This window comes from Schistocerca gregaria, chromosome X (assembly GCF_023897955.1).
Source record: "Schistocerca gregaria isolate iqSchGreg1 chromosome X, iqSchGreg1.2, whole genome shotgun sequence".
In the NCBI taxonomy this organism is placed as follows: Eukaryota; Metazoa; Arthropoda; class Insecta; order Orthoptera; family Acrididae; genus Schistocerca; species Schistocerca gregaria.
The window spans coordinates 315,954,501-315,971,806 of record NC_064931.1 but is presented as its reverse complement, the minus strand read 5'-3'; positions in this window follow the sequence as shown (position 1 = coordinate 315,971,806).

The window sequence follows — 17,306 nt, the reverse complement described above, 5'->3', positions numbered from 1 at the left end:
AGTAACTGCTAAGTATCTATGATGCCAACACATACCACAAGGGTCGAGAGGTGCCAAATGAAGTGATATATAAATATACTACTTTATTTTATCGTTTCAAGATACCTGAAATACAAACGGTTGCAATTCTGGGAAGACACGCGCTCTTTCAAACCAACTAGCTACGATCGTAAAATTTATTCTCCATTACCTCAAGGATTGTGGTGAAAACTACCACCAGCTGCACACAAGTTCCTTGTACTTCCCAGCTATGGTACACCACCACAAAATACTTTACAGGGACTGAGACTTTCGATCCTTATGAAACGTTGGGTTTAAGTAAAGAGATATTATTCATGGAAAATGGATAGAAAATAACGAAATTTTGCTCTATGTGTTTATACAGTATAGTAAGTTGCATATATAACAAAATTTTTAGATGATTTGGGGTGTACAGGGTGTCAAATTTAGTACACAGAGCAACCAACTCAGTCAGCAACAAAGGTCATAGGCATAGCCGAACTGAGCTTGGATGACAGATAGGGGTGCGTCATTCACTGCTGCTTCAGCTCTAAGCCAGAGTTCATCAATCGTAGCCGCTGCTGAGTGGTGGCGAGCCAGTCTCTCGGCAACCCATGGCCAGATGTTTTCGGTGGGTGGGAGACGTGGAGAACATTATGGCCACGGAAATAGTCGAACACATTCAGTACCAGGGTAGGTCAGGACAACATGGGCAACATGTTGTCTTGCATTATTTTGTTGAAAGATAATGTCCCGGTCACCACGTAGAAAAGGCACAGCTGTAGCCCTTAAGACGTGAGAAATTTAACGATTGCTATTCAAATTACAGCCCATGCAAACCAGAGGTGATCGTGTTTCGAGCCTAGTGACCCCCCATACCATCACGGCAGATGCTTGGCCTGACGATGACGAATGCAATATGGTAACGTCAGTTCTCTTAGGTGTCACCACACACGATGTACGCAGAACTCTTCTAGAAAGACGACTTGGTGTCACTATCGTGTCCATTGTTGCTGTAGGGTGCAATACTGTCTGTGTAGTGAAAGAAACCATATCAAAATAATTGGTACACAAAAAACACAATGGAAAGATTGTCTGTGATTCTAAGTGTTGGGTCCTGGCCACTAGTCTCTTACAGGGTACCTAAAGGATGCTGCCTTCTCAAATAGCTATTGAAACAAATTACATTAATAGTCTTTATTACAATAAAGATGATTGACAATACTTAAACTTAGGATTGACAACGAGCTGTCGCAAGCGATGGGAGACATGCAAACAGTCATTGTCCTTCACTATATACAATGTCCATGTAAGCATTCACACTCGCTGATAAGTCACTGTTGCTTCCGTCTTCTATCCTTCAGAGGCTGGCAGCAGCGGCGCTTATATTCTCTTCGGATAGGGGCCGCTTCTGTAATAGTGCTGTCCTAGTCAGCGGGCCACTGGCTGACATCATCTCACAGCCTTTTCTGCTCATGCGTACTTCATCTTCTTGCCGTCGGTTGTCGATACGCAGGAACACTAAGAAAGCCTACAATAGCGATAACAAAAAAAAATTTGTGGGAGCTGTTGGGGAACTGTGGAATACGGAAGATGATTACAAATCTTGTAAGAGTTTCACTGCAAGGCTTGAAAGGCATAGTGTATAATTAAAAGAGAGTGGTCCATGGGTTTCGACATAATGGCAGAAGTCAAGCAAGGAGATGAATATCACCACTCTTGTTCAATACTATAACGCAGGGAGCACTAGATGTAGCTAGCGAAGGAGAAGAGGAAATCAGCATAATAATAAAATGGTTCAATTGGCACTGAGCACTATGGGACTTGACGACTGAGGCCATTAGTCCCCTAGAACTTAGAACTACTTAAACCTAAGTAACCTAAGGACGTCAGGATTCGAACCTGCGTCCGTAGCGGTCGCGCGGTTCCAGACTGAAGCGCCTAGAACCGCTCGACCACATCGGCAGGCGCATAACAATAAAAATGTACTTGCCTTTGTAGATGATGTAGCATTTATCACTGAAAACCCAGATGACTTGAAAATACTGGCAAGAAAGCTATTTAAAAAGCAAGGAAAGTTGGATTAGAAGTAAATGACGAGAAAAGTAAATTCATGAGTATAGCAAGAAATTACAAGACAAAAATGTGGGAGGCCCTGCAGGCAGATAATCACATATTTGAAGAAGTAGATAACATCAGAGATCAAGACACAATGGAATTAATAACATTAGCTGCCAGGGGGAATTGATACAAATCAATAGGGACCGAGATTAGAACCTAGGTCTTCTGCTCATTAGCCAGATGCGCTGACCGCTGTGTTACCAGGACGCAGTGGTCGTCGCAACTGCATGGACTACCCTACTACACCTCCCGTCAGATCTAAACTATCCATTTGTCTGCTCACTGCTATGTAGTGCCCCTTTCCCATTATCCTCATGTCCGCCACCGTAGCTGAGTGGACAGCGCGCCGGCTTGTCATGCCGGGAGTCCCGGGTTCGATTCCCTTCTGCGTTGGAGATTTCCTTCGCTCAGGAACAGGCTATTTGTGTCGTTTTCATCGTCATCATTTCATCCTCATCGACGTGCAAGTCACCGAAGTGGAGTCACCTTAAAAGACTTGCACCAGGCGATCAGGTTTACCTGCCGGATGTCCCTCGCCACACGACTTTTCATTATCCTCATTACTCGTGGCATTTCGCTGATTCCCATATGAGTCGAGCTTGGTGTTCATCTGCTCTGGAGGGGCCATTGGTCGTCCTCGCCTTTACTGTAATCTCCTAAAGGACATATATAACTTTAGAGATGTGGGGTTATAGTAAAGAACAAAAATGACGAGGAACAAGAAGCAGAAGCGAGGATCAACGCACCATGGAGAGCGTCATATTCACTCAACACATTACTGTCATCCAATTTTTTTTTTTTCACGAGGAACTAAAATGAAGATAACAAAACAGTAATCGGACCAGAGGTACAATATGAGGCAGAAATATGAATAAATGAGCATCCAGAGAGAACTATAAGTGGTTTTGAAAATAAAATCCTGCAGAAGATGTTTGAACCAGTTTGTGGGGGAGGAGAATGATGAAGAAGAAATAACGGGGAGCTGAGGGAGATACACTGGGTGTCCCAGGGATATGCAAGGAACGGTCATTATAAGAAAAAATCTTCATGTGGACAAATGCTTTATTCCGAATGGTTTCCGAAAGAGAACACATTTAATGTACATTGTTATTTATTTTCTGTATTATTTAACAGAGTGTCAGGTTTACTCATATGCACATGCCACATGTCCAACAGTTAGTAAACATTACAACATACGTTTCACAAAGAATCAATTGAAAGATACATATTTTTGACACATTGCTCTCACTATCTCACTCACAACCCACCATGGGCAACACGCATTCAACGGGATAGTGTCATTGCAAAAAGACAGCCCTAGCAAAGAGGTTGGAAGCAAAGAGATAAGTTCTAGTATAATAAAATGTGAAAAACGTTGAATGGGTAGGACACACACTTGAGCACCCCTATCCCTAAATCAGATGTAAATTAAATGTGTTCTACCTCGGAAACCGTTCGGAATAGGGCATATGTCCATAAGAAGTTTTTCACATCAAATGAGTGTTCCTGTCATTTATCTGAATACTGACCCTCTCTTGTGGAACAACCTGTATAATGAAGTAAATGTTTTTGCGGACGTCAAGACTAGGAAATTGATAGGTTCCTGCCACATCTATGGAAAAGAAAATGGGACGAGTTTAAGGGAAGTGTCAGAGAAGAAACGCGAAGGACGAAGACATTTGGGCAGGCCGAAAATAAGATGGAGAAACCAGGTGACCGGATACTTGGAGTAGGGGAAGGCGATGCCAAGGACAGGAGGCTACAAGACGATGCCAGAAAGCGACTGGGGTCTTCGAGGCCAGGAGAGTAAGTAAGTATTTAGTTATTCAGGAACCTATAATTTTAAAATCATATTAATCATGTGAGCTTAATATGACGAGGACATATGACTAAGAGTTAATTGGTTCTTAGACATAACCTTATAATTATTTCCAAGTCTACTATGAGAAATGTAGGACACTTTACCTGATGAAGTCAACACTAATGTTATACTTGACAATCACATCTTATCACTAATCACGGCTAATAAATACTGAAGCTGAAACAATTAAAGCAATGGTATTTCTGACTTTCGAACACAGTGGTACTTCAGACTTTCTGTTACGTTCTTCATATGTTTCCATTTGTCTGTCTCAAAACTGAACCAACAACAACATTCCATAGTCAATGGGAAGGTGAGCCCAGGAAGATGGAATGAGATTAGTGTTATACATAACAGATCTTGAGTGTAAAATGAAATAAACAGTTAAATTACGTTGAAGCATAACGGAGATGTCTTATTATTACTCTTTCTCAGATTTTCTATCAATCCTCTTTGTGTTACAGAAATAATTCTTAACTGTACAGTACATATTATGTAAGAAGTATCATTTAACTGTCTTTATAAATGTTGTTGTTTCAGTTATCTATTTAGTCTCTCTGAGTATTTTATTGGTGAATTTTATTATTTGGTACAAAATTACGTTTTTGGTTTGTTTATATATTCTTGATAGATGTAAATTAAGTGTGGTGTTTGTTTCACGAATGTGGATACAGCTGCTAGTGAAGTAAGGAAGAAAGATGTTCTTAATGTGTTGATGTTAGGTGTACTTGTATGGCGTAATTGGATTTCATTAACTGTTTCAAGGAATCTTTACAATGAGAATGATTTTTGTTATTCGTTACTATTCCTATGGCCCCCTTTTGTGCTTTGAAAGTTCTGTTTATATTGTGTGCATTTGATCCCAATTCAATACCTAAGGACTCAAGTTACAGAGGAATAGCATGTTACTGCGTAACACTAGTTGTTGTGCATAGATGATATAAGTCTAGAGGAATTATATGCTATAGACGTTCTCTTCGTCAATATCTTAGGTATACATTCCACATCAGTAAACAATCAAAGTGCAGGTCACTGAAGCATAAAGAGCTAAAGGAGAACAAAAATCTTGATTCCGCGTAATTCGACATTTTAGGTGCTTCTTTACCTCTTCATATTATGGCTTGTTTGGTGACTGGTTTTCGACATGTTCATGATTTTGTAAGCATTAACAAATTGAATGTAGCTTTCCTGGGTCGGTACAATAAATAGAACAGTGTCTACCGTAATTAAAATGGTATTGATCTAGTTATTAAGTTAGTATTTAGCGAAAAAACGTGTAAAATGTTTTGTCGAGCCGTGATGCGGGCGCTCAGTGCAAAGTGCAGTGACACGGCTTTGCGCGCGGGGCGCGGGGCGCGCTCGCTGCACTGTGCTGACGTCTCTCCTCAGGAGGAAATGACTCAAACTCAGCCGTCGGGCAAAAATAGTGCGGATGCCGCTTTTAGACCTGCCATCCGCTCTAAAAATATAACGGCAAGGGCTATTTTGTGGCAGGGAAAGGCATTCCTGAATGCCCCTTCGGCCCGATTTAAACTACTACGTATTGGCATGCTGGGGGAGGCGAGCTCCCTCCACACGTTGCAGATTAATTTTAGACGCGTCTTTAAGTTGTATATATACCTAGTAGATTAATGGAATGGTTCTTGACAAGGTAAATAGACTCAACGTTGTGGACTCCATTCGCGCAGCAGTTGGCGGGCGAAAAATTGCCAGGCATTTGTCACGTGCTTCTCATTCCAGAATGTGTTTATTGGCGGTAGACTTCACAAACTGATGTAATCAGGTCAGGAAATATATAAACATTTGTATTTAAAGATTACGATGCAATTAGATTCCGTTATCACAGTGGACGAAATAAACAATAAATTGCTACGTACAGCAACTGCTTGTACTGAGTGTATTCACCCCGTACCTCGCTTTCTCTGAGTGAAGGTAGTAAAAAAAGATGTAAGGCACGAGTTCCAGACGGAAGTCCGCGGTTTTCAATAACACTCCATAAACACAGATGTGTATTCTTGTTCCCGGCCACTCCGCTCTCAAATCCATTAAGTAGGGAACGGTGCCAGACGTGACTTCCATCATGTCAGCCGAATATAATTTCAGGGATTTGTTTCGGCACAGCTTAGATGAAATTTAAAGCTTCATCTGAATTTGCAGTGTCGTATTTTCCTGTTGACGGGAGGTTATCTTTATATGTTTCTTACCGTTTTGCTCCATCAAAACTCTTCCTTCTGCCGCCCGTACACACTCCTTTCCGTCCTTTTAGCCGCCCACGCAGCTCCAAGTTAACAACAGCTACTGTGACTTGTGAATAGAACCTGTCACACCGCTCTTTTCCTTCACTGCCAGAGAGATTCCGCTGAAAGGCTCCTTTGTCGAAGCTGACGGATTTCGAGCAAGGCGAATAAAAATTCCAATCTTTGATAGACTTGTGTGCGTAAGAAAAGAGCGTAAGATAGTTTTAGGGTACACTCAGGGAACTTCTATCATTTCATTTAGATCGCTTTATGGCCGAACTTTCAGCTTTTTTAACAGTTATTTGCAAAGGTATTGCACCAAAATTCGTGTTGACGTTACTTTTGATGAAAAAAATTCAACAATGCGTTATTTGTACGGTGCATTCATCCACGATATGTATGAAAACGGGGTAAGCGTCATGTTGCTAACGGAAGTAAGGTACAGCTTGTACTAAATTCAATGTTTTGTTTGAACCTCACACCATTTTAATTTACCAGTGACCTAATTAGCTAAACATTGTGGATGTACAATTTGATTTGTGCTGTACAGCTTGGCAGTTTTTACGTATACCACTCATCGACAGAAGCAAACGAAGCGATACGTAAAGAAAAATACTTAGAACAGGGTTACTGATATGCTGCAAGATGGTTTTGTTTACATCTACCTCTTGTCAGATTTATGACAGAACATCCAGTTTTTTGGGTCTAAGCGATAGCGAGGACTGGCTCGAGACATTGATTCTTATGGCTGACGTTAGAAAATATGATGTTCTTGGTGTAAAAAAGCGATAAAAGCTAACACATGGAGAAACACGCGCTTTTATTGCTGCGGCTTGTAGACAGTGAGGCCAGCACAAAGAAAGTATTGGTTTAGTGGCATAGCCATGTGTAACTATACAACCACTACTGTCTTGCAGAACGAAGCTCGGACTCTTCTATCGGCCGAGGTGGCACAGTATTTGAGGGAGTAGACGAAGACGTTTCAGATCCACGCCGGACCATTCAAATGTAGATTTTCCATGGTTTCTTAAATCGTTTATGGCAAATTTGGGGATGGTTTCTTTGAAAAGAAGCGATATATTACTTAACGCAATCGGAGCTTGTGTTCCATCTGTAACAAACATGTCAGCTGGGCGTCAAACACCGATCTGTGTTTCTTTATTCGCAGACGGGTTGCTTAAGAGTAACCTCAGCAAACATAAGCTACCAGATGATATCTATGATCGCAACCCAACTCTCCCCAAATGCCAATCAAATGTCTTAACACTATGTCGTCTAGCTCCATAAAAATATACATTGAACTTTCTGGAGAGAATCTGACACCATCGGCTTATTATATCGACTATTGTGAACCACACAAGTGCAATGGGGTGCCAAACAGTTTAAAAGTTTAGGTATGTAGGAATCATTTCCTCTCAACAGAAGTGACCAGCTGGCTCACTAACTGTCTCCACCCCTTATTTCTCCCTTCTCTCTCTCTTTCTCCACTCCCCCTCCCCCTCTCTCCCCAATACCTATCCCAATTATCTCCTTCCTCTCTGTCTCTCTCTCTCTCTCTCTCTCTCTCTCTCCCTCTCTCTCTCTCACACACACACACACACACACACATGCACGCACAAACGTACATATGCATCCCGGGGGGAGAAACAGGCGAAGAAGGTTCCGTTAAGAAATGAGTAACAAGGCCGACAGTATCGTCAATATCGTAACTGGCGGCTACTACAGGACACTTGTCATCGTCTCATGTACGATTCATATCTGATAACATGGTTGTCGCTACCATGACATAAGCATACTGAGCTTCACCGTTTGTAACATAACTTAGTTATTGTATCATCTGTCATTGTAAGATTACACTCCCTGGTGATAAAAGAGCGCGAGATACAGCGAAAGGTTTCCTTTTCATTATTCCAGTTATTCTTTCAGGGAAGAAAAAACAAAATTCTAAGTAGTTAAATTTCTCCTATTACAGATACATCTGCTTTCTTCCATTCTGCTTACCAACACTCTCCTCGAAAATCGTAACTGTGGAAGCTATGCAACAAACTGAGAAGAGACAGTGAAACCTGTCGTCGTGGAATAGCTCATTAAATTTGTTGAAAGTGAATCATGTCACAGTACACACATATGCAATCATCAAATAAATTATACGCAGTAAATAACCTTCTCAGGAATTATCCACATACATTAGATCAGGTGTGCCATCATCACCACAGATTGATGTAGCAGCGCGCATTTCACTCCTAAGAGTCAGCAGTGCCCAGTGAATGGTTAAGAATCGAACTGAAAGATAACATGCCTATATGAATCTTTGCTGGTTATTCCTGTGTGGCACGATCGAACTGGAGTAATACTATATTTTCGTCCAGTTTGATAAGTAGGAATGCGTTGAAAACCACGATTAGATAAACTACACAACAGCGTTATCATTTAAAAAATATATATGATGTATTTTCTTAGGGCCAGCTGAAAGGTTCGGTGCTTGATAATAAAACGCATCGAACACTAGGCTCTACTTCAGCTACAATAATTCATGTCAATTTATGATGTCCCACAAATATGCTTCTCACAGCATTCTTTGCTATATCTCTGGAGACAGATTGTGACGCAGAAGAGAAACCTATGCAACCGGTCACCACGCTATACGCGACATCGCAAATGTGACTGCCGATAGCGTGTGACTTAAGCCATGCTATTCCCATAAAGGACCGTGCACATATAGGCCAAAAACTTGTCTTTGTGTCGTCTGTGCCATATTCAGTGCCCTGCTAGCTGGAACTCAGTCTACACCATTGACTTCGCTCCTCCTGAACTTTGTGCACGAATTCTCTATGGAATAGTACAAGTAAAGTGACTCATGTGATTCTGCAGTATCACTGGACTGTTTTCTAGAATTAGTATGCCTCCATGGCATAACTGCAATATATCGATGAATTTATTTTGGCTCTGTATGCTGCTATTTGCGTATGTCAAAAAGATAACTGCCAAAGCAGGTATAGAACTGGTAGTTACTAGCCACCTACTCTATGTGTTCAAGACGAAGTGGTAGACATGGGCACCTGCAGCTGATGGAACGGCTCACAGGTATTAAACAATTACCAGTAGTATCAGTTCCATCGACTTCATGGAGTCTGTCTGTAGTTCCATCCCCAGCGTTATTGTCTTCTAATGGTTCCAATATAGTTTTGACTCGTGTATTGGAAGACTTCAGCAGCACTTCCATGTGAATTTTATCCATATTACGTGCTGGTGAACTCCGTGACTGTTCCTTCGTAGAGTGTAGAATGGGATACACTACTAGCCACAATAGAAGATGATTTATTTTACACACGACCGTTTTCGGCCTTGTGCCCATCTTTAGGTGATTACACATTGATTTACATATTCGTCATTCAGTGTTGGAGTTAACTATTTAAATAAAAGGCAGATTACGTGTTTTGATCTAGTAACACAACTAGAAGAATAGGAGGTTGTGAAGTGACATGTATTGTGTTGTGTGAAACTGGTCGTGTCTTAACTAAATGACCTTCAGTTGTGACTGGTAGCAAATCTTATTCTATATCTTATCCTATAGCACTTCGATATTTTCTAGATAACTGATCAACAGATTCTATGATCATCTTTACTAACATGCTTACACCTGGATATTTTTCGCTTATTATGAAAATTTGCTCCCATAATAGACACAGTACTCTAATCTTTCTTGACTATTTACTTTCATCTTGAAACCCACGTCATGGGATCTCGATGGTATTTTTACTACAAAAAGAATAAGCGTCTAATGACGACTGTGAGGACTCATACGCAGATTCCTCAGTCTGCGACGTTGTGTCAATCCATGCTTCAGATATGGGAATGCATAACTTTATAGACGTTTTAGATCACAGAGTGGGGCATGACATACAGGCGCTTACAAGAGAAAGTGCAGGTTTCCCAGGTACAAAGTTCGCCTCTGCCATGACTGCAGAAAAAGCCAAGCAGCAAACCAACAGTCCAGTAGTCGCACGGACAACCAGACGCAAGCCGGGTCTGTCTGTTGGTCTGTAATTGTCATGTACATTATAAACAACTATTTAAGCTTACAACTTTTATCTACTGAAAAAAAAACAAGAACACATAACCTGTGGTTTTTAAAAACAAAGTGGGTCAAAAGGTTCATTCTGGAAATCCATTTTAAATTAATATTAATTTGGCGTCGACGCGTCACCTTGTATACCTCATGTAAATGATGACAAAACCTAGTTTTAGGTGGATAAAGGGCGGTCACCGCAGTAATGAACGAGACTACAGATCATGAAATTGGAGCTCAGCCACTGCTCCCACAAATAAGGAACTAATATGCTTTAGGAGTGACATGTTTCCTGTCAAAGATAAATTCTCCATTAACACTAGACATAAGAATGTTTCACGTAAATAACCATTCTAGCAGTTACCCTGTCTAATGTTACTAATCTCTTGGGACATACAATGTATCGGAAATCGACGCAAGTAGCTGCCACCATCCTTCACAGACGATGATTGTTCCCAGGAATTTAGTTCACAGAACGCATGTCGTTGCTGACGAGAGCGTTCTGCAGGACTAGTTCCCGCACTTACGGAGAGTTTTTGAGGCCAACGAGTACTCTCCACAACAGATACGTAAGGCGCTACGAATGAAACCACAGGCGTCCATAATCAGTTCAGACGAAAACACAGAAAGATTTAAATCCATGGCTTTCTTGCCGTATGTGGGAAGCGTATCGTTAAAACTAGGACAGATCCTCAGTAAGCACAAAGTACAGTGATTTTACGTCGTCCATCGAAGACAGCAGTACAGTAGCACTCCTGGGTTCTGATAAAGATGATCTGATGCTACGGTAGGTTTGGGTTTGAAAGATCCCCTGCGAATGGGGCCTCTTATAGATCGGACGGAAAATTCGTACAGTCCATGAAAGATTTACGGCACAGAACATCGCGTGTGCACCCACCTCTTACAGCCAAATAAATCGGCTGTGTCAGAATACTGTATTGATACTGGCCAGACTATGTTGTACTAAAACGTCTAAATTTTATCGTTTTATAATCTTTCTGGGACTCAGTTGTGAAAGAAGCAATTGAAATTCGTTTGGCGACGAATTTAATTAATAGAGATAGCGGCTTGAGTTTGTATAAGTCACGGAATCCGGCGCTTACTGTAATAAAGTTAAAAAGACAGCGCGACAATGCAGTTCAGAGTGATACATGAACAGTTGTGGCCGTGTGTTGGTTATCAGAAGGCCGGTTGAGGGTCTAGAACCAACATGTCTAACACAAAGGCACATCGGACCTACACCTGGACCGAGCAGTGGTTAGCACACTGGACTCGCATTCGGGAGGACGACGGTTCAATCCCGTCTCCGGCCATCCTGATTTAGGTTTTCCGTGATTGCCCTAAATCGTTTCAGGCAAATGCCGGGATGGTTCCTTTGGAAGGGCACGGGCGCTTTCCTTCCCAATCCTTCCATAACCCGAGCTTGCGCTCCGTCTCTAACGACCTCGTTGTCGACGGAACGTTAAACACTAACCACCACCATCACCTACACCTGGAATTATGGTCTGGGGTACGATTTAGTATGGGAGCAGGAACACTCTCGTGGTTATATCACGCACGCTGACTGCAAATTTGTACATCAATCTGGTGATTCGAGCTGTTGTGCTCCCATTCATGAACAGCATTCCTGGGGATGTTTTTCAACAGGATTACATTCGCCTACATACCGCTGTTGTAACCCAACATGGTGTGCAGGGTATCGACATGTTATCATGGCTTGCCTCATCACCAGATATGTCTCCATTCGAGCATGTACGGGACAACATCGAACGACAACTACAGTGTCATCCACAAACAGCATTAACCGTCCCTGTATTGAGTAACCATGTGCAACTTGTATATAACTCCATCCCACGAGCTGACATCCGACACAAGTACCACTCAATACATGCACATTTGCATGCTTGCGTTCAAAATGCTGGCGGTTACGCGGGTAATTAATGTACTATCATTTCACATTTCCCAATAGCTTTTCTCGTGCTTACATTATCTTGTAATCTTGCAATATTAATCACATAACCACGTTAACCAGATAAATGTATTCCCGAAATTTCGTGACTTTAATTTAATTGTTTTTTTGGTATTCCGATTTTTTCCCGTCAGTGTATTACTGCACCTAGGAGTGAGGGCCCTGCGGTCAGCTTATCTTGATTTGTTTTTTTTTTTTGGCGATATTCCGCGAGGACAGGTTTAACCACTCGATAGTATATGCACAGCTGTCTTAAAATCATTCACAGTGCGATACGCTTTTCTTAGTGACCACTGTACATGTGTGCTGTAAAGTCACTGCGTGTATCCGATAACCGCCACGGGAGACCAAGTGCAATAATATTCTGGTTGCCTGGCATCTCTCATTTATGTGCAGCTGCCTCCATATGGCACTCACTAATGCTTCTGCACCACTCCCTATAGAACGTCGTATACGTTCGCTTATAGTTTGGATAGCCACCTTAGGGAGAGCTGTCAACCGGAAACTACGTCGCTTCGAACTTGCACTGACGTTGTGGAAATTCTTTCGACGACTAGCACCAAACCACGACGCAGCACAGACTCTCAGACAGTACCGCACCAGTAACTGCACAATTACGAACCAGCAGTTAGATAGTTTAGGCGAGCGCTTCCTGCCAGATCACTAGAGTGTTCTGAGGACTACCTTGAGACTTAGAAGTCACTATTTAAGAATGAAATGGACTACTAAGATAGTCTGTAACATTTCTGTCAGTTATATATCAAAGACTGCCATTAGACAGCAAAGTTGCTATACATAATTCTGCTAGATTTAGTACATCAAGTGCCAAGCATCAAACTGTACCCATGTTAAGTACCATTTTGTAACACAATCTTAATAAATTTTATTTTTTACTGGTTGGCAGCCCAGACACACACAAAAAAGGTTCAAATGACTCTGAGCACTATGGGACTTAACTTCTGAGGTCATCAGTCCCCTAGAACTTAGAAATACGTAAACCTAACTAACCTAAGGACATCACACACATCCATGCCCGAGGCAAGATTCGAACCTGCGACAGTAGCGGTCCCGTGGTTCCAGACTGTAGCGCCTAGAATCGCTTGGCCACTACGGCCGGCAGCCCAGGTACAAATCGTATACGCCTGAATATTGAGAAACGTGAAGATAAGTAATTAAGTCCATAGTAACTGTCAATTAAGTTAATATTACACCGTAAGGAAGTTAATTATAGTCTGTTTCATATTATCTATTGAAGGTTTCACTCGTTTAAAGGTATTTCTTGATAAACAAAAACAGAAACATAACCTAAGAGCCGGTTTCCGCGTATTTGAGTCAGTTGGTAGGAGCTGATACAAGGGTTCGACTGAGGTGCAGACCCCACGAATCCATGGACCTAAGTTCTCAACCAGGCACTGTGGAAGCTGGTGGTGGCATCATAATGGTTATTCACACAATGGAATGGATTGGGGCCACTGGTTCTACTGAATGATCATTGACTGGAAATGCTTATGTTCGGCCGTTGGGGACGTCTATAGAGGCAGCATAGCTCAATATTTCTGCAGGGGACTTCCAGCGACTTGTTGTGTCCATGCCACGTCCAGTTTCCAAACTACGCCAGGGAAAAGGTCAAACACTATATTAGAAGGTATCTCATGAGTTTTTTCACTTCGTTGTAAGTGTGTGTCATATGTCAGCACTCCACGTATAGGAATACCAGAGTGTAAGCTTCTACGACCTCCCATTCTCGTTACTCGGGCGTAAACATGACGGTGCTGCCACCCTGGCTAGATCTTCAGTGCTCTGTGACAGTTAATACGTCTGTCAGACCTAGTGAAATAGTGTTTTAATCTGTTACGAGATTAGCAGACATTATTTTGGTGTACAGACAAGCAACTGGAAAGTGTAGATAAGCTGACAGGTTGTATCGGGACAAGTACCCTTGGAAGACAAATCCAACAGATACTATGTTTCCAAGACTGATTCAACTGTTTGAGCATTAAGGCAAATGGCGACATATAACAATGGCTGAGGAAACCACGAACTGTATCGACTCCTAAACTAGGAGAAGCAATACTGGCCCTCGTATAATAGGAGACCACATCAGTTGCACGTGAAATAGATATCGCACACCGTAGTGTGTGGGACAGCAAATATATACATCCTGTTCACAGAAAATTCAAGCTTTAGATCTAGCTTATTTCGGACAATGCCTTCTATTGAACCAAACAGGGCTGTTGCGCTGTATGGCCGAGCCTCACTTTCGTGCGTGTGTATACTTATCAAATGACGCCTCTTTAAACAGAGTCGGAACACTTAGTCTTCTGATTGAAGTAGCTGAATGCTATTATTAATTCATCCGAAACATCGACGGCAGCTGAAAACTATTTCTCTACTATGGTTTGTTAATGGTGGCTCATTTACAAGATTGCAAATAAAAACTTGTTTGAAAGGGGCGGCACTATAAAATGTGAGAATACAGTAAGAAATTACAGATAAGAATTATTATGGGTATGTTACAAAATAGACTTAACTTTGGTAGAGTTTATTGCGTGACACCTAATGTCCACAACCTAATACAATGATACCTATCTAACGTTGCTGTCTCTTGGCAGCCTATGATAGTAATGTTAGCAAGCGCTCTGTTTCTGGTCGTTGTTCTCCGTAAATAGCGACTGATAAGTCGGAAGGTAATCTTCAGAGTACTCTGCTGAGCTAACTGCAGACACTGTAGTGAACTGAGACTGCTGACTTGTAACTGTGTGTGTACGCAGCGTGTCATGTTTTGGTGCCCGTCGGCGGAAGAATTTCCATGTCCGCCAGTACGAGGATGGAGCAAAGCAATCCGCAGTTGACAGCGTCCTGTATTAGCTATTTACACTACCGGTGGACGTACAGGACGGGCTGCAGGAAATGGCGCAGAAGCAAGAAGCGACCCGAGTTTGTGAGGCTACTGAGAGACGTTAGGTGAGTGGTTGTGCCTGGTGGTGGGCCCTCGCAGTATTGGTTCTGTGCTTCTTTCTTGCTACACACCACTCAATACTCGCACTGGTGATGTATGGGCTGGTGATAATCCCCACGACACGGCTGCGGAGAGCTACCAACACTAGAGATGCACTCTACCAAAACTTCAGTTCGGTACTTTTGTTGAGTACATAAATGACGTAGTAGATAGTAAGAATACCGGTAGTATTGGTCATAGTAGTAGGGAAAGAAACATGAATAAATGGGTAAGAGAGGAACTGGGAAACGATGAATTCTTGTATCGTTTGTTTGGTTGTCTGTTTTGCACATAATTACAAGTGCTCTTCATTCATTATTAGCGCATTGTGTGTTTTAAATCCCTATAGAATATAAATTGCATTTTATAAGTAATAACAAGTAGCTGATCGCGTCACTTCTGCGTTTTTATGCGAGCAGAGCAATAACATTCGATGCAAGTCTAGTTTACTTGCAAAAAAAATATAGATGATTATTTTTGTTGTTTTGTACTTAATGTAACGTTCTTCATCATGATCAAAGGCAAGAGTTTCTTGTTATTATCGATAAATAATAAAGTTGCTTGTGAATAACAGAAACATGTTTTATATAAGCTCGACGAAGGACTCAAATATATTTTTGTTTTTAGGTTTTTTTAATTTATCTTTTTTTGAGGAAACTGCGTTTTATAGCGCTGTATGATAAATTTGTATTTTTGTAGCTTTTACAACAACATCCATCTATTCCACGTAACAGATCAACAATTTTCAAATAAAAATTGAATTAAACTTGAAAATTTCAATTTTTCTATAAATACTGTTTATTTTTTAGTAACTGATAGTAGGATAACTATTTAGAGCAAAAATGTTCCTTAGGTTACGCAGCCCCTTGTACAGTATATCCTCACCAACTTTCTAAACGATTCACGGCTTCCGGTTTCTTGAGGGTTCTAATAGGCTTGCTGATCGCATACGTCACAAAAGCTATCGATATGTGGTAAAGCCCGGTAGTCTCGTATAGGTAACGCGGGTACTATCGTAACCGAACAAAGCTACTAGAAAGACACCCGTAGTCTACGCTTACTTGTGACAGTCTACGATAGTTTTACAGTTCTAATCAACACAGATTTGCAATGAGCATGTAAGTGGACGTAATCAGCGACTGACAAAAAGACCAGTATGTGTTTCCGCCTCAAATAAATGGCTCTGAGCACTATGGGGCTTAACTTCTGAGGTCATCAGTCCCCTAGGACTTAGAACTACTTAAACTAACTAACCTAAGCACATCACACACATCCACGCCCGAGGCAGGATTCGAACTTGCGACCGTAGCAGTCGCGCGGTTCCGGACTGAAGCGCCTAGAACCGCTCGGTCACGGCGGACAGCTCCAGCTCACCACAGTGCTCATATGTGTTTCCATCGTGATGGAACCTCACCTCACTATACATATTTTGTTCGTAAACATCTATGTCAAGCTCATTCATCTGAGTTGCCTTTTTATTGAGTCATATTGAAAGCTTTGTACACGAGACATTTGATGAAGCAAAGTAATTCGCGCTGCCCATTGCATAGTTTGAACAAGCTTGAGGTTGTTCTGAAGGTGCGTCAATAGAAGTTGTACGCCACTTCGATCACATCTAAAATGTTTATATTTCAGTTTTCTTTTTTCACCGTTAGGGAACTAACGGTAAATATCCAATTTTCTAACATGCTTTTGCGTCTCTGGACTCAGTGGTTTTAGGACCATAGTTCCCCATGAACCGATACATTTGTTCTTCTCTACTACTCTTCAAAGTCTGTATCATCATCACTGAAATACTCCGTAAATAGAGTCTTTGGCCTATATAGGCGAAGGCACCTGCCGATTACAGGCCGATATCTGGGGTAGCTAACCACAAGAATTCCAAATTCCACGAACTAACTCCATGATGTTACTGTGATAACCAGCATAATAATTTGAATGAGACCCACAAAATATCGTTGTTGTGAAACAGAGCTAGCTCTTTATTCTTACGAAGTAATGAGTGCTGTCGAAAGGGGATCTCAAGTAGTTTCCTTATTTCTAGAGTGCCA